The sequence below is a fragment of the Amblyomma americanum genome, chromosome 8 (genome assembly GCF_052857255.1).
Source record: "Amblyomma americanum isolate KBUSLIRL-KWMA chromosome 8, ASM5285725v1, whole genome shotgun sequence".
Classification (NCBI taxonomy): Eukaryota; Metazoa; Arthropoda; class Arachnida; order Ixodida; family Ixodidae; genus Amblyomma; species Amblyomma americanum.
In genome coordinates, this window is record NC_135504.1 from 19,851,039 (window position 1) to 19,877,856 (window position 26,818).

The following is a 26,818-nucleotide window of genomic DNA, read 5'->3' on the forward strand; positions in this document are numbered from 1 at the left end:
TAAATTTAAGACCCACCCGAGCGCTGCTGTGCGGCTGCAAATGACCGCTACGCAACTTCCTCAAATATTCGAAGAAGGAAAATTCTTCTCGGTCTAATTTTTCAGCTGGGTTTCAAAGGTGAAGACAAGTCAATCCGAAGAAAATCCGCCTATATCCCCCCCCCCCCCCCCAAACACCAATCTTCTGCGGTAGCCTATGACCGCCGCATACAGAGTAAGATTACAAAATCACCACTCGCACCATGCCGATGTCCATATCCACCATACACCAGGCCATATCGACCCTACACACTATTCTGACACATTCCCATGGCGTGGAGTCATGCCTACTGTAACACACATTACTTGGACATGACCCCGCAAACCACAACACTTAAAGTCGCCCAACATGGCCTTGGAGCAGTGAGAGGTACTAAAGTCACCGGAACGGGAAGTGACTTAGGAGGTATAGCTGACCAGCGCCACCCTGGAGACCAAGGAGGCTCTCATCACCATCGCCACCGAGTCAGCCAGGGCCACTGAGGTCTTGGACTGATAGACCCACCAATCCCGCTTGTTGTTGTCGTTGTTGTTGTTTTCTGTTTCAATCACCGCCCTCCGGATCTGATAGACGTTTATTTATTTCTCTTCAACTCCGAAACTCATGAGTCGGTGTAGCTTCCCTCTAGAGTGACAGAGCTGCGAGCAGGCGATTTTATTTTGTGAGTGAAAACAGCCCTACATAGGCCATACACAAGCCCTAAACGTTGCCCGGAAGCAGCTTCCGTGTACGGGAGTCCCACTTCGGCGAGAAACTGCGGCGAGCTCCGCACCTCCGCTCGTGCCGCCATCTCTCGGGCAGCCGCTGCACCCAAGCTGTTACAAGGGGCGGCGGGAGATGGCGCCAGTGCCAACGGCAAACCACGGTTATTGACGCTGGCGCGCGCTTCTGACAGCTTTACGATCTAACTATTGTTGCTTGGGGGCCACTAGAAAGGCTTCATGGTGATGGATAATAACGACAAAGGCACCGGTCTGTAAGGGCACCGCATCCACGAGGCATAAACGGACGCGAGCAACATCCTGGAAAGCGTGCTCTGCCACAAAAGCACACTTGATGCGGAAAAGCCAGCGTCAGTAGGGCGGCACTAAAGATGAAAAATTAGAAAATTTGTTTTTCTGGGGAAAGGAAATGGCGCAGTATCTGTCTCACATATCGGCGGACACCTAAACCACTCTATAAAGGAAGGGATAAAGTAGGGCGTGAAAGAAGAAAGAGGTGCCGTAGTGGAGGCCTCCGGAATAATTTCGACCACTTGGGGGGTATTTAACGTGCACTGACAACGCACAGCACACGGGCGCCTTAGCGTTTTGCCTCCATAAAAACGCAGCCGCCGCGGTCGGGTTCGAACCCGGGAGCTCCGGATCAGTAGCCGAGCGCCCTAACCACTGAGCCACCGCGACGGGTGATGAGACAAAAACGACAAAGTTGAGAAATGCACAAATAATGAAGTTCCAATATTACACAGGAAAAACTCATTGAACTAAAGAGCAGGCGCTATCTGAAATTTCAAGAACAGTGCCAAGAAAGCAAAAATAGCAAAAACAAATGCGACAATGTATCTTCACCCGATATCTGTCTGCCCCAATGATAGGTGTGTGTGTCCTGTCAGTCCCATTTGCGTCCGCGTGTTTTGCGCTGTCTAAAAGAAGTATGAACCACCAACTAGCCCGCACGTCTAGCCTTGTAATGATAGATAAATCGTGGTGATGAGAACAATTCAATATGTCCGTTATTTTCATCGAATCCAATGGAGCTCTTGGAAAAGTTGCGCGAACAGAGCCGCAGCGTGACACGGACCCACAGCCCTCTATATGCAGGGCAACAACAGCACAGCAGGAAATAAATTATCACAATAATAAACGAATTTACACCATCCCGCTAATCATCGCAATCATAGACAAGCAGAAATCTACGCCGGGAGTCCAACATACATACATCAATTCTCTTTCAGTACTTAGCCATAAGGACAAGCTTTACAGCTAGTGGAAGCTTACCGCCCAGGCCGATATAGCATACAGAATCTAAAGTGCCTCCGTACTTTATCGCGATGGCACGCAAGAGTTGTGCGCTAAAAAAAGATAGAAACAAGTGAAACGTGGTCTAGACCGGCGACAATTCACTGGTGTACACCGCTGTACTAAACACTATATTAGTAATGCGCTATGTTTTGACAGAAAAATACAACATACAGACGCAGAAGATTAAGTTCGCACGTAGAGCAACTACGAATCGGTCTTTAATGCGAAAGCATTAGCTACCTTACCGACACGAAAATCCGGCGTCGCCAAAATAGTGGCTGCGCTACAAAGCTCGCGACTGGTCGAAACGATGTGACGTCATAAAATGCGGGAAAGTACGAAATGTTAACCTGTAAAAGTCAATGCTAGCACTTACGACTACACCAACTACAAAGGATTAGAATAGAATTCGAATAAAATTAGAACAGAATGGGAATAGAATTAAAATAGAAAAGCTATAGAATGGTAACAGAATAGGAGAATATAATTTCGCATTACTTGCACGCAAGTTATATGAGTCTCTCTGTCAAACTTGCCACATAATAAAAATAGTATCCAATATTACTTTGTTGCAATTTAATGCGAAGGCAAGATAACCGCTGGTCCTTAAGGGTAACGGACTGTATTCCGAGAGAAGGCAAGCGTAGCAGGGGGCGGCAGAAAGTTAGGTGGGCGTATGCGAACAAGTAGTTTGCGAGGATACGGTGGCCGCAGCTGGCAAAAGACAGGGTTAATTGGAGAGACACGGGAGAGGTCTTTGCCCTGCAGTGAGCGTAGTCAGGCCGGCGATTATGATGATGACCACCGATACCACCGCTCGCCCGTGGCTTTCAGTTGTGAAAAACGCGTGACAGCTGCCGCATTTTCACGCGTTAGAGTGAAGGCCACCTGCCGTAGAAAAGTCAGTGTCGGCGTTGGCGTTGGCGTGACATAAAAGTTACGACTAATCAGTTAGAAGAGGCTCCCATAGATGGCGCCAGCCACACCAGCGACGCATCGGAAAGCTCTGACCCTCGGGCCCTCGGGATGCGAGTCAGACACGCTACCACTACTACACGCAGACACGTTCGTGCTTTATATGTATGTCATGTGGTCTTTCACACACACAGTGACTGCGACTGTGAAAGAGGAAAAAGTGTCCGGGTCTGCGTGGGAAAGAGGAACCTCCCCCAATTTTCGTACTTCAGTGGTTCTATGCGACCGGTCCAGGTCGTAAAAGCAGCGCGGACGGAGACACACTGCCGTTTTTTTATCCCGTAACATTTGTCTGTATCATAAAACTCCCGCGAATTTCTTGTGTCGAGGTTTTGTCATGGAAACATCATAATACGCACGAAGACGTCATCCACACCGAGCAAAGAGCCATTTACCGGGAAAATAGCGCGCAATGTTCGGTTGGAGACGCCGAGTGAGGAGATGGTTCTTTAACGAACGTTCGTCAAGCGGGTCACATCCGTCCAGTGGCGCTTCATGCTTCAACAACGCCGATGACGACTATGCCGGCTGCGTGAGAAATGATTCACTAACAAAAGTCGCTGTAAAAAAAAAGAATTTGATATGTTGCAGCAAGTCTGCTGAACGAAGTTCAGCCCAAAACGATGACGGAGTCCTTGTCCCTTTGTCCACCAAACCTAAGATGCCGTGCAGGTCAGCGAGAGATCGAGTTGTTGCCGGTCACTGGTTGGTCGCGGTGCAGGCATATCATTTGGTTTCGGGAAAGAATTGACGGCTGTGAAGAGAGCAGAACCCAAGCAGCACGGGTAATTGGCCCAATATTGGACATATATTGGCAAATGCTGGCCATACAAAAGACCATTGTGAAAATATCTCTTTCCAATATTGGGCCAATTATCTGTGCTAAGAAAGCCGGGAGCCGGGCCGGTAGACGCTTGTACCCATCCTTGTACCCATCCGGCGGTGGGTTTCGAACCAACCACCTTCTGCAGTCGAGTTCATTGGCAAATGCTGGTCCTACAAAGGGTCATTGTTAAACAATGTATCTCCAATATTGGGCCGATCATCCATGCTGCTCGGGAAGAGGAGGAGAAAGAAAGGACTCACCACTGCGACGAAGTCGTCGAAGGTGATAGCCGACGTGCGGCTGCGGTGCGCCTTGGCAGTTAGGATCTCGCGCTTGGCCGGGCCCACGGCCTGGCAGAACTCCGGACTCTCCAGGGCGCGCAGAAAATCCGCCCACGGAATCTCGCCGAAGCCCTCCGGGTCGAACTGCGAACACGCCACGGCACAGCCTGAGGACGTGGTCAAGAAACAGCTCCTTCGGGCTCTCTGCAGTGGCTTAGTGCACGCAGCCCAGTTGTAGTCGTAAAGCAGCGATTTCGCCTATATTGGTGCGGTCAGCGTCAATATAAAGGCGGTCGCTTTTGTGCCGGTGGACCCCCCCAAAAAACTTAGAGAGCACTGCAGAGACTGCATTGGAGAAATGCGAAAGCGTTAGTGTTTGCCGCGACGTTGGTGGCTCCTAGACGATTTTGGTACAGCTCTTGTCCATATGACGTCATATGGAATGTTCTAGACCTATTTGAAAACCTGCATATCATCCTACTTCTCGGACACCGACATTCAGGGCTCCATTATTTGCTTTACTCTAATTAGTTGTAGGCGTGACATCATCAGACGTATGAGATGACGTCACAACCCGTGACGTCACTAATTACACTCATTAATAAGCATAACTAGGAGGAGGAAAAGAACTTTAGTGGAACAGGACAGGTCTGCCTGGTTGTCGGCCTGGCATGCTACTCCGGAAGCATAACTAATCAACTTCGTTTATTACACTTATTGATTGCCACAGTGATTATTCTAAATAATTAATGCCACTGCGCAGTGTTAATATTTATGAAGGTTAATTAGGGTCATTAAGTAATGGCTAATGTTAATGCCTAATGACTGATTCGATATTGTTTAATCACTCATGATATTATATACTTCACTACACCACTCTTGCTTCCTCGTTTTGCGGACACACTTTTTTCGGACACTTCCGATGCCGAGATAGCCTAGCAATGCTTTCGCATTAATAATGTTTTTCTGCTGTGACCATCCCTCATTCTGTAAAAAAAAAAAGATTGAAGTGCCGGCAAAATGCGACACAGCCAGCTATTTTCACGTATTTCATCTGATCTTCGCGCAAATATGAACTGCTGTAGAGTCCTTTATCCGAGTAGGCTGGCCTTAAAGTGAGCATCATCGAACTTGTTCACACTGTACATGCTCACCTCAGGAAACCACGAAAACAGGAACGGGGAGAAAGAAATTACAGGACGCTCACCAAATTTACCATGCAAGCTTATTTGTGAAGCAAATGGGAAAACAAGAAGTGCAGGTGTCGATACATAACAAAAAAACAAAAATGAGAGAAAACTATCGAAGTTTGGCCTACAGCATGTGACCAAGACGAAGAAAGCAAGCGTCGCTCACGCAAGGTACCAAAAGCTGATCATGGCCATAGAAGTTAAATCATCGCTCCGCCTGCGAACGACAATAATCGGCAATAAATCCGACCTCACGTTTGGTGGAAGTGCTGGGTCATATAAGTCATGTCTGTGCCTCTATGAGACACCCCAGCAAAGAAAAAATAAAAACCTTGAAGGACGGTTCCGAGTGTGTAACACAAATGTTTGAGCTTTAGCTGTGGTGTCAGAGCAAAGAATTTTTCACAGACGACTTGTTTTTTCCCCTCCCAAAATCAAACAGCTGTAGGTGAATCCGTACTTGCACAGGACTGCAGTGATACTCGGAAGTTAAACTTAGAAAGATCACTTACAGCACTGACGTTTAACATGCGCGCCTGTTTAGACATGCTGCTTAAACCTACGAGCTTGAACTTGAAAGCCCACGTGAACACGGTAGCACGAACCACCTTTGAATGCTGCGGCGTTCGAAACTGAGTTTGCCTCCGAAAGGTTGCAGCGGGGTTTGCGGAGCCACTTCCAAACGCACAAGAAAGCCGGGAGCCGGGCCTAGAGACGCTTGTACCCATCCTTGTCCGGCGGTGGGATTCGAACCAACCACCTTCTCCAGCCGAGTCATACGGCCGAGCCACCTGTCACCACCTGTCGCCTTCCACCCTCTCTTTCACTACCCTCTCCCTCCTCTCCCCTAGAAGTGGAGAGTGGGATATTTCTCTCTCTGCTTTGTTACTTGCCAACCAATGAGAATTAATAGAAAGTAAGGGAATTAGAGGTGAATTTTCAGCCAGCCTCTCATGTTGTCGCTGTTAAAGTTATCGCTCGTCTCTGTCTCGGACCACGCTCTATGTTCCGGGCTGCGCTCGGAATAAAGAGCGGAGGCTCGCTAAATGAATTCCCCCGAAAAGAGACCGCCGCAGCCCCCGAAAAGAGGGTTTTGAAAATGGCACGATTAAGCAGCACTGGCTTAAAAAAAACTGCGTGAATGTCTCGAGATAAAGAGATGGTGGAAAGCAAAACACTAAATCTATGGAAAGTTAACAACGCTGCCAGGCAGCGCCTCACAAGCCGCGCGGTGCCTTCAGCGTCATTATTTTTTCGCTCAGCTCTTACAGATATGATCTATAGAAAGTCTATAGACTTCTCATAGGCAATTTCCTTCCTATAAATATTTCTTTTTGTCTATTAGTACGTATAGAGTGAGCAGAGGCCTGAGGCGCCCGTGTGCTGTGCGATGTCAGTGCACGTTAAAGATCCCCAGGTGGTCGAAATTAATCCGGAGCCCTCCACTACGGCACCTATCTCTTCCTTTCTTCTTTCACCCCCTCCTTTATCCCTTCCCTTACGGCGCGGTTCAGGTGTCCAACGATATATGAGACAGATACTGCGCCATTTCCTTTCCCCCAAAAACCAATTATTATTATTATTATTATTATTATTATTATTATTATTATTATTATTATTATTTTGTCTATTCGTAGTGTATAGACTAGACAAAAGTCTACTAAAAGTGTATGGCGATAAATGTATAGATTGTCTCTAGACTGTCTATGGGATTTGTATTGCCTATAGACGGTCTCTAGGGTTTGTCTATAGAGAGTCTATAGAATTTATAGACAAAAGCCTATGGACAGTCTATAGACTGTCTAACAAAATTCATGTAAGGGAGTGCCCCCTTGATATCGTTCCTTTCATATCGACGACCCGTTGACGACCGACCTCCAGTTACGACCGCGGCTGTGACGGCCCGCGCACAGCTAAGATATAAACGGGTCCTGATCGCGTGATCCGCGCAAAATGACAGATAAAATAGGAGACGTCAAACACCCTGAACGCAAACTGCACCGCCTTACGACAGCCGCGCCCAATGCAATAACACGGCTCGCGCTTCAATAACGACCCGCTAGGGATGTGTAGAGCAGGAATATGACGATGACGGCGCAGGGGCCATCGGAGAGGGGCTTTTATCGCGCTGACTCGAATGGCTCGTCTCAGCGAGGAATAGTACCGGTAATTGCCGTCTTATCGGAAGCGTGTGGATAGAAGAAGAGGCAGGGGTCGAAGCCTTGTCCTAAACCGTGTCCAACCATTTACGGCTCGTCATCGTCTTCGCGAGGCCGTCGACAGTAATTACCGTGCCTGCGCGATGTCCGGGCAGCGCACGTGGCGGCGTCCGCTAGAAAAGCAGCACAAGACACGGCAGAGAGCCATTCATCTACGAGAGCAAGGTCAAGTCTGCACTGCCAGCTAGCTGCCTGCAAATACGAGCAGACTCCTATGATCTCTCATGGCGTGAAATCGGAAGTGGTCACGAATGCAATCCGAAGCAGCTTTAAAAAAAAGGCAATTATAAGGTAATGAAAGGAAAATCAATAAAAATCTGGTTGCCTATCAGCTTTAGGCATTTTTCGTATCACAACAGAGAAGGATTACCAGAGTTGTACGTGCAGGCGCGGACATAAGTGAACGTAGCATTCCAATCCGTTCTAATTGCAATCTCCCCTTTCCTATAGGACATGAAGAAACATCATTTGTTCATGAGGAAGCGAATTATCGTCTACTACTAGCCTGCACACACCACAGTTGCCAGTCTCAATTAGGTTTGGTTTGGTTTATGAGGGCTTAACGTCCCAAAGCGACTCAGGCTCTGAGGGACGCCGTAGTGAAGGGTTGTGGAAATTTCGACCACCTGGGGTTCTTTAACGTGCACTGACACCGCACAGTACACGGGCCTCTAATGAAAAAGGAATGCTGGAATGTTCATATACTCACACTTTGCCCTATTATTAGCATCTCTCAAAGCCCTGGTGTGGCCTTGAAATATAGTAACGTACTTGTCAAACAGCCTATTTCAACACCTTGCATCAGGCAGGATGGCCAGTAGCTGACGACCGTTATGAGACAGCGCAAACACTTCACCTACGTCTTCCAGGACAACTGAACAAACTTGGCAATACTACGTGGCAGTATATAAACATCGATCCATGCTTCAGATAGCTAGTGCGCTGCCTCCAACGAGGTAAATATTCTGAACATCTCAAAGAACATCTCATTATGCACGACCAACTTCATATTCGACGAAGCGATGAAGTGACTATTCTCCTCCTCGAAAAAATTTTTCTCACATTTTTTTTCCTGGGCCCAAACATCACAGTCTGAAAATTTCCGGTCCGATTTTGACCGCTGATCAGAGTGTGTGAAAACGCCGAAGTAGACAACTTTAATAATAATAATAATAATTGTTTTTTTTAGAAAGGAAATGGAGCAGTACCTGTCTCACATATCGGCGGACACCTGAACCGCGCCGTAAGGGAAGGGATATAGGAGGGAGTGAAAGAAGAAAGGAAGAAAGGGGAGCCGTAGTGGAGGGCTCCGGAATAATTTCGACCACCTGGGGATCTTCAACGTGCACTGACATCGCACAGCACACGGGTGCCTTAGCGTTCTGCCTCCATAAAAACGCGGGCGCCGCGGTCGGGTTCCAACCCGGGAACTCCGGATCAGTAGCCGAACGCCCTAAACACTGAGCCACCGCGGCGGGTAGACAACTTTCATATCCAATATTTGCAGTTCATGCCGATCAACCACGATTTCTAGTTTTAGTCCGCACATTGCGAAGTTCGAGGAAGTTGCAATGCAGTTTTACCTCGCAGGCTAGGACCTTCGACCGGACTCGCGCATACAGTGTTAACAGTTCGCCTCTATGTATTAAGGAAAGGGGCAGAAATGGAGTGCTATGCGGATATACGTTTTGGCCAGAGGTGAACTTTTCTAATGACAATTCATAGGTCATGGCCCCTCCACCGCTTGAGTCATAAAACAAGCGTGCTCCGACCAGATAACACGAATCTCGCCAGTGTAACCGGAAACTTACTTTGTCGAAGAGCCTGCGCCATTTCTGTAAGAGAAGGAGAAAAAAATGAGAACAGATCAAGTCAAACTCAACGAAAAAATATCATTATAATATAATATGCCATAACAACTACAAAAAATTAGAACAGAATTTAACAAAGCGCTAACTGAAATCATGTCATAAGTTCGAACAACACACACTTACGGTGCATGCTCCTTGTAAACAGCCGTACGCCTACTATAACGAATGTCATTTCCCCTCGTCCGCATCATACTAGTCTTGCGAAATGAGTTCCAGCCGTAAAGTCATTAGCATGACTGATAATTAATTAACGCGCAGTGCTAATTAACACCGATCTATTTCTGACATCCCAATGTGGAAAAGCAGAATACAGCTTACCGTCATAACTGTCAAGCAACACCCAAATTGACGTTGACTAAATTTCTTGAAAATTCGACTTCCTTAAACACGGCCGTAGAAAAAATGATGAGAAAGTGTGGCAAAAAAACATCAAAGGCAATGCACCAATTCGTGAGATGTCAAATCAAGTCATTTCCTGCTGCTGACGCCATGAGAAAAGAAAGCCAAAACGTTCGCTGAATACTGAATGGAGCGCCATGAACACCACAGTGCGTCCATGCCCGACATGGCTTGCAATAGCCCACCTTCATGTCAGCTGTAATGGCAACAAAAGGTTCACATTCACCTCTCACTTTTTCATCTGTGCGTACGCCGGCACCACTAGTCCTTTTAACACCCTGAATCAACTTGCCTAAACCTGCTCGAGCACCTGACAGTCTCCGCCACAAATGCAAGCAACGCACGCAAGATAAACGCAGACAATGAACGCAAGCCACTGAAAGAATGGCTCTGAGCGTTACGCGCCTTGAAAGGTTAAGCTACGCGATCGTGACCCTCTGACACTCTGGCCCGACAACTGAAACTCTTAAGCTCTTGCGATCCCTGCTCATTTCCTTTTTTCGAACTGAGCCTGTCAATCGTAACTTTGACACCTATTGGTTTCGCAGTCGTCCCGGTGTCATAAACGATCAAGAAAGTAAATAAAAAAAACTGGGATCACTGCGGCGACCCGCACTGGAGAAATTCGAAAGCGTTGCTTTTTATGTACAGACATGCAGTGACGTCAGCGGATGCGAAGTCATGGAACTTTCTAGAACGCGGGTTTTTTCCACGACGCCAGTACGCGTTCTATTCATTTTTTATTTTCATATTTTTATTTTTCAATTATTTTATTTTTAATTTTGTTTACTTTAGTTTTGATGCCCAGGTGCTATGTCGACGTCCATGGCTATTGTGACGTCCAAGTGTAATTTTCCCGTTCAATTACCCAATTAAACCACGAAATTTTCCCACAGCGAGATCTCATCACACACTACCTAACGCAACCAAACTTTTGCACATATATCTTTGCAGAATGACAAAATCGTGTGGTGAAGCTTTTGCTGACGCGACATAGCCATCTAATGCTATCGCATTGATCAGTAAATTCTGCAGGTGCCATCGCGCACTTACATCGTTCAGGAGCAGGGTGCGGCGCAACGGCGACTCGAGTTCTCCGGCTACAACGAGCACCTCTTCGACGAACAGGCCCTCGTCCTCGCATCCATGGCCGCCAACGTCGTCGCGGGCGCCCCGCTGCAATCCGCCGCCAGCGTCGAGCTCCCCTTCTCCGATGACGGCAACCGATCCCGATGGTCGCCGCGCGGGTCCCGGGCGCCGGCCCGGGCCCGGCGACGCGACCACGACGACCACGGCTGTCGACGACGAAGAGCCCTCCGACGAAGGAGGCGACGGCGGAGAGGGCGGAGACGACGCCGACGCGACAGCGTTACCGGTCGTCGCCTCTGCCCAGGGACCGCGCTCTCCCCTGTCGAGACCCAGCGCTGCGGAAGGCGATGCACGGGCGTCTTCTCTCCACGGGGTCTCGTCGAACCGGAAGTCGCTTTGATTGACGTCGCGATGACGTCAGCACTTGTGATCCTTCTGCTAAAGACCTTCTGCTAAAGACAACTGCAGAACCTATAGACACGTTTCCTACCAGAACTTGCACAGGAAGTGATTGATTTGATTGATTACTTGGAAGCTTCGCCGTCGATGCCGCATGGGCTGTTTCTCTCTCCGAGTCCCGTCAAACCGGAAGTTGTCGTGAACGCCGCGGTGACGTCAGAGGTTGGGATATACTAGTGGACGTCACTTCCAAGTTGCACACTGAAGTGATTGATTACGTGGGTGATCTGTCGCGGATGACGTCAGCGTTCTAGCTTTTCTTTTCTTGCGCTCCGCTCCAGCGTGAACAGCTGTTACTACTCACCAACAAAGTCACTGAGGTCGTCGACTTGACCCAAATCCGCGTTCAAAAATTATTCGCTACCATCAGACGAGTCCTGGGAAGTTTCCACATCCGGTTTCTGGCTGAAGAATCCTCGCTCTAAACAGAACGGGAAGGAAGCGACGGGAAGCACTTATTTCGAACCGGAAGTCGAAGGAAGTTTCTTGAAAGGGTGATGGCCACAACCTTTTACTTTTATTTATTTTCCCCTGGACCTTGCTCAAAGGCTCCTGCTCTTTCTAGGACACGATCAAAGCCGCAGCGTTGGTTCGAGGAGGTCTATGGAAAAAACTTCACCGGCGCTCACAGTCCTGAACGCTTCAGGAGACAGCAAACAATGTGGCTGCTGGCAGTGAAGAGTTGTTTGCAAATCCACTCAACAAACAAAACACGCTTTTCTTGCTCCTTCGTTTTTTTTTTCTTCTTCTTCTTGCGCACGTTTACAAGCCCAGTGGAACTCAAGCCTCGCCCTCGAAAAACGAAGAGGCCCTGCTGAACGCATCCAACTCCCAGATGTTGACGTTCAGAGGAAGCTCCACATCCGGGCAGCACTGCTCCCCGTCGATGAACGATGAAAACCGAAGCGGTCTCCGCATTATGGTCTCTCTAGGACGAGGGCACCTTTCAAAATACGTCGGGCAGTGTTGTGTAGCAGAGTGCATCAGCGACGCTAAAACCCTCACGCCATAGAAGCAGTGGCTGGCCAGCCGAGCTCCGCTAATTGTGCACTAGCTGCATTCTTCGTGGCTGGGCCTTGCACTCTCGAATACCTCCGCTTCCTCAGTGTTGTCTCAATCATCAGCCATCGGTCGGGTCCCGCTTGACTCCTGCGCACAAAAAAAAAAAAAACGAACAAGGGCGACGTTAGCGGCCTATAAAAGAAACGCGTACACTGACCATGCACGGCACACATTTGGGAAGGCCTGAATCATCACATAAAGCGCACCAATAAATGCACCTGACAACATAAACATAAGTACCCAGAGTTATGCTGACACAGTCCGACACTCTTTGTCTTACTCTACAAGTGAGTTGGGAAACGAAGGCTATCCTACCCTGTAGCCTACCGTTGTTTGCAAGGCGCCAGAAGAAGGTTTTCAGCCTTTCAACTATCTCACACAGGCTGCATAGCCGAAAGGCCACAATCTCGCGTAAGCGAGCACTCCTATAATATAGCCAGCCCGCAAGTGAGACAGAGCGCCATTCGCTTGCCACGAAATAAGATGTCCGCCGAGAGTGAAATATTTACTGCGACTTTCCCTCCCTAACAACCAATTTTGCCCCATTTTACGTCCAATGGAGCTCGCCCACCGCAGCCATTCCGCGGCACGCGTGACGTGCCCACCGGAGGTGGGCCAATCACGAGTAAGAACGGCGCGTCCTTGACTGCGCGCGTTTACGACAGGCTCGTAAACGCCTTCTCCTTTTCTCTCAGGCAGGGATGCTGGCTACAAAAGGCGTAATATCTCTGCGGAGTCTGTGACGCTCGAAATAACCTTACGCGTAAATGCCATGGTAATATTATCAGCATATACGAGCAGCGTCAGCGTGATCGATGAGTGGCACAAAGAGCAACGTGACGCCTGCTGCGGTGCTTCATATGCACAGGGCCAACGCAACTCTCGTCGCCTGTGCGTATGCACTTTTCTACAGAGGAAGTTGTTCCAGGGCGAAATCCGAAGAAGATACACGTTTGGCTCGTAAATAGAGGCACCGTAGCTTGTAACTAGAGTCCACTGACTCTTCCAGTAACTGGAAGACCCTACTCGGAACACTGTCGCAGCAAGTGCTCATCTTTTGCAGCCAACCCCGCCTATACCGCCTATATCCCCCCTCCCCCTCGGTGAGGTTGTTGTTGTTGTTGTTGTTGTTGTTGTTGTTGTTGTTGTTGTTGTTGTTGTTGTTGTTGTTGTTGTTGTTGTTGTTGTTGTTGTTGTTGTTGATGATGTTGTTGTTGATGTTGTTGATGCTGATGATGTTGTTGATGTTGATGTTGATGATGTTGTTGTTGTTGATGTTGTTGTTGTTGTTGATGTTGTTGTTGATGATGTTGATTATGTTGTTGATGTTGATGATGTTGATTATGTTGTTGATGATGTTGATTATGTTGTTGATGATGATGATGTTGATTATGTTGATGTTGTTGTTGTTGTTGTTGTAGCAGTAGCATTAGCACATGCAAAAAGTATACAAGTGCAGCCAACAGTGAGAGTGCGTGTAAGTGAAGTAAGAGCAAATAACAATAATACTTTATTAACTTTAATACCAGAATACAGGATGCGGAAAGGCCAAAGCAACGAAAGGGGTTTGTAGGGTTTCGTGCGGCAGCAGCAACAACCTCTCTTTTTAGTATGTCCTGTGTATGTCCTGTTACAGCCATGCTGTCCGTGGCCCCTTCGTCATCACCGGCTTGATCACCACCCCTACCATTCTTTGCAGTCTGATCGCTCCATCGATCTAATCTTGTTTCCGTTTCGCTCCCTACGCTCCCTGTCTGATCCCTAATGTCGTACATCTCTACAGCCGAACATGTTCGAAGTTACATTAAAGCGTTCTCATCTTTTAAGCCCACTTACAGCGCTCACCTAGTACCGGCCTGATCTTCCAAAGTCGCGCCTATTTCCAAAGAAAGCGCACAGAGAAACAAGATGAATTCACGATCAGGCGATGGGAAACTGCGACAAGCGATCAATAAAAGCTAAGCAAACTGACATTCTCCTAAAAAAACTTGGTCTGCGCAAAACTAACAGCATTAATTACGGGACCCAACTAAGGGTGACATCGATTACCCCCGCGTGCGTCCACCGACAGCTAATCCAATTTGCAGAGGCACCTGCGGGAAACTGCGGTGTTTTTCCTCCCCAAACCGTAATCCCCAACACGCGGGACGCGCGCGCTGAAAACTCCAGCGAAAGGAAAAGGCCTAAAATTGCGGCCGTAATCTCTTCGGATTTAAGCACTATAGAGCTTTACTCACGCGGCACAAAAATGCATCGCGTAAGCGTTCCAGGAGGAAAGACGCAGAGGGGAAGGGGCACGACGGGATATATATACACGACAACGACCCGCGTGGCGGATTTTTTTTAAAGCGCTAATCAATACAGCCCTATCTCGCAACAAGAAAGTGTTCAAAACTCCGGGAGATTGAAGGAGCGAGCTGGTTGTTTAGGATTCATCCTGGGAAATAAACACAGCACTAAAGACGAAAGACGCAAGGGAAGAAATATATATATATATATATATATATATATATATATATATATATATATATATATATATATATATATATATATATATATATATATATATATATATATATATATATACATACTTGCATCCCGTGTACTTCTCTTGTGTACTTCGTCTCTTGAGCACTGATTTTTTATTTTTTTCAAAGTCATCGGAGATTCCAGTTAGATCGGCAGTGCCGGCCGGCCGGGCAACCGATATTACAAGCCAAAAGTATTGCGGGCGGTGATGCAAGCCTACAGTTCAGGAAAACACGTCCGTTGGCAATTTCGAAGTAGCAGGCAACTATTTATGCTCCCTCAACTAGAATACCATAATTAAGATGTTCACGTTTCTATCATACCGCTCGCGTTTCATAATTTCCCTAAAAACAAACAACTGCAAGGAAATAAATACAGGCAAGTGCACACTCTCCTATGCCGCTCTCCTGATGACACCAAACTTCTCGGAACGCCTACAGCCTCTTAACGGCTAAAAAATTAGAAGTATTCGTCGCCACCTTCGGAGTACCTGCCCTTCTACCACTGTGGTCAGTAACCTGCAGCTACAGGTGGAAATCACTTTCCACGCGTACGGTCACAAGCAAAAACGAAGTAGGGCATCCCGGCCTTCAGACCGCTCCCCTGTAGAGCGTGCTTTGCCTGCGCGACACAGAGGCCTTGCGACAAAGCGCAATCAAAACGTCCAAGGGGAAACAGGACAGAGAGGAGAAGGGAACGCAGGCGAGGGGCAGTGAACCAATTCGCGAGACAGGAAATGACGTCCGTGGCTGAAAACGCAGCGACGCCCGACGCGCGTTCGAGAGAGAGAGAGGGAAAAAGAAAGCGGAGCGGAGGGACGAGATAAACACAGAGTGAACGACAGAGAGAGCGGGGTCAGAAACAGAAAAACCACCTGCTGTTCCAAACGGGTGCGGCGCCGACGACCTCAGACCGGTGTACGGGCGAATGCCGCGTTGCCTGCTGTAGCTATAACCGTGCAGCCTTGTGGAAGGCGCGAAACTGGAGCCACCTAATTCACTGGCCAGTGCCGGTCCGTCGCAGCTTATAAGCCGAGCCATAAGACCGTAAAACAATTCCATATCTATTAAGCCAATCATAAGGCAATACGCTGCCTACCAGTCACAAACGGTACTTGCGTGCCAGTGGCTATACGAAATAAAATTAACACCCGGCTGATGTTAAAAGCGTCTGCCCCATCGCAGTTACCTTCAGACTGATGCTACCTCTGGCGTTACTCGCACTTATGCGTACAAAGGAAAGATGTACACTTTTTACGAATGCCCGAAGCAAATTACCTTCTGGTTCATGGATCTATAACCGCGAATGCCGGTAAACTAATACAGCACCTTTGTCATACAACCAAGCAAGAGTGGATGACACTGCGTTGTTCAAATGACAGCGAAACAAGAGCAGAAATTATGTTACTGCAGGGCATAATAAACACCAAACCCGCGACACCGTGCTAAGGAGAAAAACGCCGCAGCTGCAAGGTCACAGCGGCGCTAACAGGGCGCAAAGAATTTTTCAGTGAAGAATGAATTAAGGTTAAAACTAATTTCAATAAGCGGAGCTTAGCACCAGACCCGTAAATAGACTCCAAATGACAACCTTCACGCACCGGCTCGAAGGAAGCTGATGGCACAAGAAAAATAAAACAAAGAAGAGATAAATAATGATTATCACGTATTACCTGCTAGGTGCTCGCATGCTCTTCATTTCCCAGTCATTATTTACGACAGTTTTTTGAAGCGTTGAATTTATGAACCACGCATTCATAAACTAGCAATGACAAACAATGTGCAGTATATTACGGGTATGAAACTTACATTAGAGAACTATGGTGAAATTTGTCCCTTTTGCATAAGATACGGAAATGTTTGCAGTGTTCTTTCTGGCTTGAGCCTTACCCCGGTAACGGTCGCCTTACGCTCAACAGCACTTGCAAACTAAAAAAAAGAAACTGTCGGGGACACTTAAGGTCGGCGTTAAGTGTATGACTCGATAGACTTAATTGGAGTTAGTGTCCATATATGAGGAATTGTTCCTTCTTTGCTTTGCATTTATACATTGTGGACAGTCCTCACACCACTACAGCCGCAGTGGTGCAGCGTTAAGCGATGCGCCAGTTCTCCGGCAGCTGGCCGTTTCAAACACAGCCACCGATGGGGTTTGTGAGACCCAGGTTGCTGTCCCTAAGCAACCTCTCACGACCAATCACTCGTTTAACTGCCACCTTCCACGGGGAGGCACATTGTGATGACGTCACGTGAACTAGGTGGCAGGTGCTTTACTAGAAATTTTTCGCACATGCCACCCCCGACAGACGTTGGGTTTTCTGCTGAAAGGGACCCTTAACTCCGTCAGGTTAAAAATGGAGCCAAGCATAACGAGCTCATTAAGATATTAGCCACGCTGACAGGCTGTCATTATTGGCGGCTAATGGGATAATGCTGACGCAGGAGAGGGTTAATTGGAAAAGCATTTGTACTAAAGTGAACTCTCAGTTCGGCTGATTATAAACATTAGAATGGAGTGTTCAGAAAACTTTTCAGCAAAATATGCTACTAGGCGAGTTGGATGTGCGTATGTTTAAAACAACTCGCTTCTGAACGTGCTGTCTTTCTTCTTGCGTCCTGTCTTTTTATTGCACTAAGTCGGCTTAAGCTGGACACCCTATTGCCTGAATCGACCTCCAGTTTGCCCCGCTACCGCTGCAAACTCCCAGACCTTGTAAAGTAGACGACGCCAATCAAGGCCGAGAAGCTGACACGAATGCCACGCGCATTCCAACCGACGGCTGCTGACGCTCGAATCCAACATATATTCTCGTCTCGCGTCTTGTCCGGCTCGTGGCTGCCTACTTTACAACACAGGCAGCGCTAACTTAACCAGTCATTCACCCCATAGCCTCCGCTTCAGTGGCAAGAAACTGTGGCACAGAGTATACCACTCTCAACACAAATACGCCCATATGGGAGTAAAGAGTGAGTAGGCTAAAAAGCAGAGCGCTAGGGGACAACTTACTCCCTTCTTACTCCTTTGTATTTAGAGCGACGTATGCAGCCTCTAATACGCTGCACCGTTTTAAAGCTCGGAGGCACGGGCCATTGCACAGCGCCCACAATTTTGTCCGGCCGCTCGTGACGAGGCCGTCCCGGGACGCCGACGAGAAGAGAATGTGGCGCAAAATGAACAGAACAATTCGAGCCCAACGAACGACCCCCCCCCCCCCCCCCCTTCCTTCGGGACACATGGAGCCGCGCCTCGGAAAACACCTGCCTCTGCCACCGCCGCGGCGACCGCCAGTCCGGTGACTATAAAAAAGGACTGGCCTCGCCGTGACCCCATTTCGGCCTGCGTTTATCTTCCGACCTCTCTCTCTCTCTCTCTTCTCTCTCTCTATCTCCCTCTCTCCATTTCCTCGCGCTTCCAACGAGGCGGGAAAACAGCGACTCCCCTTCACCTAAGGCGGCGGCGCCGGTGATGAAAGGCCCGGATTCTGAAACAACTCGGTTCGCACATCGAGTTTAGCGCGTTATTTTCTTTCTCGCTCGCTCTGTTTTGGTGTTTGTTTTTCGTAGAAAAAAAAGTATTAAGCTCCCAGCCTCGTCGCCGTCAGGTAATTGGAACAGAACGAAACGGCTTAGCGCTAACACCGCGTCTTCGAAAGAAAAATACGCGGTAAGCACGAAATTCGATCCCTTAAGCTTCTTGCGAGCTGCAACAGGTCGGCGAAATCCTGCAGCAGCGAACGAACTACGGCGAGCAGCGCCTCCAGCGGAGCGTCTCGAGGTTACATCTCGCTTCGAAATGAATCAGGCGATGCCTTTCTTTCTCTTGTGTCCATTTGGAAATACGCCGAGTCATAGACAGTGTTGGTGAAAAGTCTCCAAGCCAAAGTATTCGCTGCCGAGCCGAGCAGTGGAGTTTCTACAGCGCCCTCTCTCCCACTTGACCCCACGCGCTGCGAAGCTCCGGAGATATGACGGCGCAAGTACATCGGCGCTTTGGAAGATCCGAAAGGCTAGGATTAATTGGAATGGCAGCCGCACTGCTATGCATTACAACAACCACTGTGTGGTGGATTTGTAGAGATAACTGGTACGCAAATACAATAAGAGGTATTGTGGCTGAAAATCATTAGGCGTTCATCGCGAAAAAAAAGTAAACATTCGTGAATTTATACTCCGTTTCATACATAGCTGTCTACACAGCCAAAGGTACGGAAGTAGTCCGTCAAAAAAAAAACTAACAAAATGTGTCACTCCGCCTCGCGTCGTGGCTAAGTGGTACGAAGCGCGGGCATGTTTGTTCATTTTGTGAGGGGGCCCAGGTTCGATCCTCAGCGTAGGTTTGTTCTTTTTTTATCTTTTTTCGGCGAATCTCTAGATAGAAAGTCTAAATGCGAGCCATATATAAGTGGCCTTTTTTGTTATCAAAATGAAATGACTTCTTTAATAAGAAGCGTGCTGTTAACTTTTTCCGCAGGGAAACGAAAGTGAAGTGAGAGTTGGCAACGGACGTGCTGAGAGGCGCTGTTTTTCGGTGTTCACGGATTTTTTCGCATGCTGCACACAATGAATCATTAATTGTGGGGTGATAGAATTCAGTGTGGCTTCAATTATTTTACTCCGCCAGAAAGAGCTTCTTTCTTAAACCTCACAACTGTCCGAGGGCTCACTCCGGTCATCTCGCCCACAATTGCGAGAACGTCACGCACAGTCTTCTCGGGGTGGAGCTTCCTTATGCTTGCGTAGACATTAACTATCACCGCCTTGCAGTCTTTAGAAAACTTTGGAGACTTCACCTTGGAAAAGAGGCGAACAGGAGATGTTTTCGAAGTCGAAGCGGGGGATGAAAACAAGCGAGCAGGTGACAGCGACGCCATTTTCACAAACAGACCTGCCGGCTCAGCTGCGAAAACCTGATACAGCAGGCGCCTGAGAAAACGAAAAATCTGCGTCACTCGGTTCTGGAAAACATAAAAGAAAAATCAATCTATTTGCAAAATAAAACACTTCCATCGGTCTACTATAATATCAACTACTGTTCACTTTGCTTGTCAATTCATTTCTATTTTTATTTTTGACGCACTATATTATGATGCGGACGAGGATCGCAAACAGGCACCGTAGCCTTGGCTGCGTAGACAGCTAAGTATGAAACAGAGTATAGGAACGGCAGCGACGAACAAAAATATTCACAAGCCACAACAGCGGATACTGCAGAGAAGTTAGATAGTATACAACGCTACCCGCCGCGTGCCACGGCTCAGTGGTTAGCGCGCTCGGTTACTGAGCCGGAGTACCCAGGTTCGAACCCGACCGCGGCGGCTGCGTTTTTATGAAGGCAAAACGCTAAGGCGCCCGTGTGCTGTGCGATGTCGGTGCACGTTAAAGATCCGCAGGTGGTCGAAATTATTCCGGAGCCCTCCACTACGGCACCTCTTCTTCCTTTCTTCTTTCACTCTCTCCTTTATCCCTCCCCTTACGGCGCGGTTCAGGTGTCCACCGATATATGAGACAGATACTGCGCCATTTCCTTTCCCCAACAACCAATTTTTTTTTATACAACACTCTGCGACACCTATGGTTCCCATGTGGGCAGTTAGGACTGAAAACATTTACCTTAGTTATATTTTGTTTCCAACTTCAAGTGTGCAACGATGATAAATCTTAAATTCGATTAATTATTATTTAACTTTTCTCCATAGGAAAGAAAGAAAGAAAGAAAGAAAGAAAGAAAGAAAGAAAGAAAGAAAGAAAGAAAGAAAGAAAGAAAGAAAGAAAGAAAGAAAGAAAGAAAGAAAGAAAGGGAGAGAGAGAGAAACATGCAGAACTAAGGGAAGCAGAAGTGGAAGGCGCTACAAGAGGAGAGTCGCCTTCACAAAGTTTCCAAGTTCAACAAACTGCGGCGCCAAAGCAGCGCGCTCCAGCCTCCTCCCCAAACAACCGCAGCGCACGAGCCCAACGCGGTCATTCGGCGAAAGCGTGCGCCTGAACGATGAGGCGCCTAATTGAGTTTTCCAAGGCCGTGAAGCTCGCGCCTGCGGTGAAAGTGTCCACACTGCAGCGAGGTCACGGAGCGGGCACATTCAACGATTATCTTGGACAAGGAGAAAAAAGGTCCCCATAAAGTGAATAATGTGGCTTTTGTTTTTGCTTTCTTTAGGCCAATGCCGTGGCGGATAGGCGCGCATATTCCGAGAATATCCATGCATTCTCTGTTGTTGCAATAGGGAATGCATGGGCACGTTGACTCATCCGCACGGCGGTGACTTCAAGGCGGAGGAAAGCAGAACGAAATCAAATTAAGGGCAGCGAATCGGGCAATAGAAATGATAAGATGTGTAAAGTCTAAACCAGGAAAGAGAGGGAGAGCAGCTTGAATTAGGGAACGAACTCGAGTTGATGATATCCTTGCGGAAATCAAGGTCGATAAATAGACTTGGGTGGAACATGTAATCACGATGAAATAAGGTAACTGAAGTTATGTGAAGATAACAGAATAGAGATGCTGCTAATATATATATATATATATATATATATATTAGCAGACAATGTTAAGGAAATGAGGGGCTCGTTTGACAAACTTATGAAGGGAGCCAACAGTCACCGAAACCAAGGTGCATAGGGGAATCTTTATATATTTTTTCAATGTGTAGTGCTGATCAGTGGGATAATAATACTTATTTTAATCTATCGCGTAAAGACAATTTCTTATAAAGCAGCAGAAAAAACAACCATGCCGCCGGTGGGATCCAAACCCACGACATCCGAATATCGCTTCCGGTGCTCTTACCAACTTAGCTACGGCGACGGCTGTCCAATCTGCTGCTCTCGTTGGTATTTATGTTTATTGCGTGTAAGCGAACCTTGAGAGTGTTCACCATCGCGACACGAAACGAAAGTTAACACACCTGGAACATGCGCGTGGAGAATCGGCAGCGCATGCGCGGTAAGCACGGCCGGCTGCTCTACATGCGCCTGGTGCAGCTCACTCTCGCCGGCTCTCGCCGGCAGCTAGCGCTTCGCGAAATGCGGAGTCCACGCTCTCCCAATTTCCCTCTCATATTGAGCGACCCTGTAAATTTACAGATGGGGGCACAATCCCACCTGGAACATGCCAGTTGGAAGGGATCTCATAAGCTAAACACGTTTCTTGAACCTTGTTCGATGAAAAAGAGGAACGAAGCGCCGTGTGGTCTCACAATACAATATTTCTCACTTGAATGGGGACGGGGGGACGGAGGGGGGAAGGGGGGGGGCATATGAGGCAAGTTTCCCACCTATAATGTGGCCAGTCCCACTTGACTTCCATTTCATTAGCCTATTTCAAGCCTTACTGGTCCAAAATAATATTCACGCACACCAGAGAGCCCCACACCTCCTCCAGGACCACCCATCTACTGTAAAGGGAACGCTAGAACACGTTATAAGGCGCAACTATAGGAACAATTCTAATGCCCATTCTACGGAAACTTTGGGGATCACTTTAGAACCCCTCTAGGGACAATTTTTAGGGACACTCTGGGGACCACTTCAGAGCCCACTGCGAATGTCCGGACCCCGTAGAGTATCTGATACGGGTCCAACTGGACTTAATTTTGGAAATGTGGCTGAGAGTTTGAAGGATGCTTCACTCCCGCCACCGGTTGGCCCGGTATTGCACTGCCTCCGGGATCGGCCTTGGTCATTATACTGCGCGTCTTTTCTATCCTGTCTTTCTGTCCCATCTTTCAACTCTCCTACTATCTGCACGTGGTAGCGATCGTGGCTCGGCTTGAGCCAGTGAGCAGGCCTGTGCACTCTCCTTTTCTTTCTTCCTGGGTACAGCAGACAGACAGATCTAAAGATCCCTCTAGAACACACTGCAGAGACAATTAATAAGGGCAGGGTACCAAAGGACCCGCGTCGGCAGGCTTGAGGTGAACACCCGACTTTTCTTGAGACATTGAGACATATGACAACTGGCGACACTGCTGGCCCCCTATAATCGGATTCAACTCAAGAAAGCAGCGGCAAATGCCGCTCAAAGGAGCCCCCCCCCCCCCCCCCTCCTCCCTAGCCGATGGCTTCGGCTGCCGTTCTCACGATATCGCCGGTTAATCCCCTGGCGTGAAATCGCACGTAACTGACAGGGATCTTCGTGAAACGTTATTAACCGCAATATCACGACAATCGGTCGACGCCACTGATTGGACGGCCTCTATTGAGCGGTACTTCCCTTATCAAAATGGTCTATATACTAGTCTATAGACTTCTTATAGACTCTATGCCGTCCTATAGACATTTCTATTTGCCTCTATATAGTCTATAAACTGCGTATACACAAAGGTCTACTAGAAGTGTATGGCCATAAATATATAGATTATCTATAGACTGTTTGGTTTATGGTTTAGGGGTTTATGGTTTACGTCCCAAAGCGACTCAAGCTATGAGAGACGCCGTAGTGAAAGGCTCCAGAAATTTCGACCACTTGGGAATCTTTAACGTGCTCTGACATCGCACAGTACACGGGCCTCTAGAATTTCCCCTTCATAGAAATACGGCCGCCGCGGCCGTCGTCGAACCCGCGTCTTTCGGGTCAGCAGCCGAGCGCCATAACCACTGAGCCACCCCGGCGGCTCTATAGACTGTCTATAGCGTTTGTACTGCCTATACACTGTTCTCTAGGGTTTTTTATCGACAGTCTATAGAATTTATAGACAGAAGTCTATGGACAGTCTGTAGACTGTCTAGCAAAAATATTTTTGTAAGAGCCAGCCGCAGCATTCTTGAGTTGTATCCGACTATACACACACGCCATCGCCGCAAAATGCGTCGGCGGTCATCTACAACGCTAGACACCTACCCTCAGTCGTTCGCGCCCGATGATGACAAAAGATGAAACGCGTGCCGCCGCCCTAGACAACATCGGGGCGATGAACCCCGCGTCCGTGCCGCGGTCGTTTCGCGAGGGGCGGAACAATAACAGATGCATTTGCTCACGCACGATGACCACGGCAAGCGATTAATGTCCGCTCCAAAATGAACCGTGCGAGAACGGACCGACAAAGGCGGAATAATGTCGGAAGAAATTTGGATGGGGGGGGGGGGGGGGGAGTAGGAAAGGGCGATATGACGACGTGAGAGCGGCCCCGGGCGCATTCCAGAGCCGATGCGCATATCGCACGACCACAAACGACGCCGTGCGGTGGGGTTCTTTTCAAAAACGCGCCCTGCGCCAGGCAGTGGTGCGGTCCGAAATGACGCGTACCTAATCGAGTCGCCCCCCGACCGCGCATGCGCGCGATGAGAGCCCCGGGCTTGCTCTGGGGGCCCCGCGGGCGGTGTGCGTCACGCGTCTTCCACGCGACCGAGTCCCCCCTCCTCCTTCCTTTACTCACCCTTTCCCTCGAGCGAGCAATGAGGACTACGCCCGAGGCACGATGATTCGCACGGTGCCCTCGGGCGTCTCGAAGCGCATTCCTCGGACCACGTCCCGCACGGCACAATGCCCTCTCGAACCGGAGTATGTAGGCATTGTCGTGGTCGGTCCTGGCAGCACAAAGGCCCGGATCCCCTTCGCGTAAGTAGGAGAAAAAAATTTGGGAAATAAAAATGAAGCGAAAGGAAATGGCGCAGTATCTGTCTCATATATCGTTGGACACCCGAACCGCGCCGTAAGGGACGGGATAAAGGAGCGAAAGAAGAAAGGAAGAAAGAGGTGCCGCTGTGGAGGGATCCGGAATAATTTCGACCACCTGAGGATCTTAAACGCGCACTGACATCGCATAGCACACGGGCGCCCTAGCGTTTTGTCTCCATAAACAGCAGCCGCCGTGGTCGGGTTCGAACCCGGGAACTCCGCATCAGTAGCCGAACGCCTTAACCACTGAGCCACCGCGGCGGGTCACTTCGCTGGACACAAGTTACGTGTGTCAGCGCGATATCGAAGATATATTATGACTAACACGTCCGGCAGCTGCCATAGTATTTGTGCGTAAGTATAGTGTAACTGTGACTGTTTTGTACGTACTTATGCTTGTTCTGTACGCATGAGTGTTTTTGCATATGTACCGTAACTACGACAAATGTCACGTACAGGCGCAGTTTCGTGTCCCGGGGGCGCTCTGTCATTGCTCGTATCGGCATCCATAAACATCACCCAATCTCCGGCACTATCTCAACGTCGCATCCAAACCACTCCGCTGGCGCCTCTGGCGGACACTCCGAATCAGCCAGAACACTTCCTTTCCGATGTGCAAAAAATTCGAGCCGGAAAATCTTATGTTATGCGACAGCTGGGCCGAAAGATTGGCCAAAACACTTCTTTCAATCAATGTAGATTAGCTTCGGGGCAGCTCAACTTAATAATAATAATAATAATAATAATAATAATAATAATAATAATAATAATAATAATAATAATAATAATAATAATAATAATAATAATAATTGGTTTGGGAGAAAGGAAATGGCGCAGTATCCATCTCATATATCGTTGGACACCTGAACCGCGCCGTAAGGGAAGGGTAAATGAGGGAGTGAAAGAAGAAAGGAAAATAGAGGTGCCGTAGTGGAGGGCTCCGGAATAATTTCGACCACCTGGGGATCTTTAACGTGCACTGACATCGCACAGAACACGGGCGCCTTAGCGTTTTTCCTCCATAAAAACGCAGCCGCCGCGGTCGGGTTAGAACCCGGGAAGTCCGCATCAGTAGCCGAACGCTCTAACCACTGAGCCACCACGGCGGTGTTAACGTAGCAGAGGCGAAATTCAGCGCAATTACCTAGCCTCTCTGCTTCGTGCATTTTCCGACGTTTAGCGAAAAAATGTCCCCGCGAATGCACCACCCAATGTTTAGCATGTGGGCAGCGAGCTGTAGCCATATTTGCGCTAGCGTTTCCTCATTCCACGGTTGTTATCGCCGGCCCGGAAGGGCGGCTGCCGAATTTTGAGCTTCCTTAAACATACTTGAGCTGCCAAGTTAGGTTGTTCTGTGTGTTAGTTCAGGATGTTAGAAACATGAGCCACGAGGAAATCGAGCCCGTTTACATAGTTCTGTCTGTTCGGCAAGATGCTGCTTGTTCCAACGACTATTTGACTAGTAAATGAGGCAGCGGAGGCCTAGTGGCTTCAGCCTATCCCGCCTCGATCGCAGGCGGCAATAATAATAATAATAGCTTTACCAGGTTCGAACCCAGTGCCTCCGGGTACGCTCCGGATTTCGAATGGACACAAACCTTCTTTTTGCCCGGTGCTCAGCTTTAAATCGACAAAACACTTGAAAAACGGTTTGTACTAAAGCAACAGTTTGTTCAAACGCCCTTCCCTCGCATCGACTGAAGAACCTCTGGGTATCCGGCGGCGGCCCTGGGGATCGAACCCCGCACCTTCCACGCACGGGGCAGACGCTCAAATCACTAGGACGCAGCCGCGTTTGGAATTACAAACAAACAACAGAGTCGGAGAGACGCTGGGATTACAACGGCGACGACCACGTAAGCGGCCAATCAGCTCGAATGACAGCGTCGGGGATATACCTCGCGTTTCAGCTGGACCTGAAAGCTAGCGCCCACCGCAGACCTCATCTTCACGACAAAAAAAAGCAAAAACAAAAAGACAACGGAAAGGTCAAAGCACGACAGATAGAAAGAGAGAAAGGCGGGCGTACTATATGCCCATGACGAACCGTGAGCACCCACGATTTCACGATTATCGGCCTCTTTCAGGTTCCCCCCCCCCCCCCCCCCCCCGAATGCTATCCCTTCCTATTTTGGTTTTCCTGCAAAACGACGAGGCAAAATCGCACCATCAAAACTAGCCGCAGACAAAGGGACCCTCTTCCAGCACGCTCCCATCCGACACGGCGTTTTCACCTTTCCACGGT

At 48.5% G+C, this 26,818-nt stretch overlaps 1 protein-coding gene across 1 annotated transcript in view; it reads right to left on the minus strand.

The window, feature by feature from the left end:
- LOC144101037 (protein rhomboid-like) overlaps nt 1–26,818 on the minus strand; it is a 240,272-nt gene that overhangs the window by 195,781 nt on the left and 17,673 nt on the right. The window contains exons 2-4 of the mRNA XM_077634047.1: nt 10,876–12,519; nt 9,364–9,387; nt 4,123–4,287 (exon numbers count right to left, since the gene is read on the minus strand). The gene's annotated coding sequence lies outside the window, so the exon portion shown is untranslated. The remainder of the gene's footprint in view (nt 1–4,122; nt 4,288–9,363; nt 9,388–10,875; nt 12,520–26,818) is intronic.